Genomic DNA, 620 nt, shown 5'->3' on the forward strand with positions numbered 1-620 from the left:
GGTTGGATGGTTTGACTGAGGTCTGGAGAGCCAGTGGTTGCACCAGGTTCCAATCTGATCTGGCAGTGTTTCTACAGCTGGATGCCCTTCCTAATGCCAACCACTCCGAGAGTGTAGTGGGTGATTTTTATGTGCCACCGGCACGAGGTCAGTCAGATGATCCTGGCATCGATCACGTTTGGATAGTGTTTTTTATGTGCCACCAGTACAGGAGCCAGTCAGGCAGACCTAGTATCGATCATGTTTAGATGGTGCTTGTTACACGCCACCGGAACAGGGAGCTAGTGATATGACACTGGCATCAACCACATTCAGATGATGCCTTTTATGTGCCAACAGAACAGGCCAGTCAGGGGGCACTGGCCACAGCTTTGATTTTGGTTTTACTTGACTCAACAGGTCTTCTCAAGCATATCATGTCACCTGATGCATCAAGGGTGCTCTTAAATGGGCCGGACATGTCACACTAGCATCGGCCATGACTGTGACCTCAATTTAGTTGCCAGGTCTTCTGAATCACAGCATATTTCTAAAGGTCTCGGTCTCCTGTCATTGCCTCTGTGAGGCCCAATGTTCGAAGGCAATGTTTCACCATCTCATCTTATGTCTTCCTGGGTATA

This window comes from Octopus bimaculoides, chromosome 29, assembly GCF_001194135.2.
Source record: "Octopus bimaculoides isolate UCB-OBI-ISO-001 chromosome 29, ASM119413v2, whole genome shotgun sequence".
Lineage (NCBI taxonomy): Eukaryota > Metazoa > Mollusca > Cephalopoda > Octopoda > Octopodidae > Octopus > Octopus bimaculoides.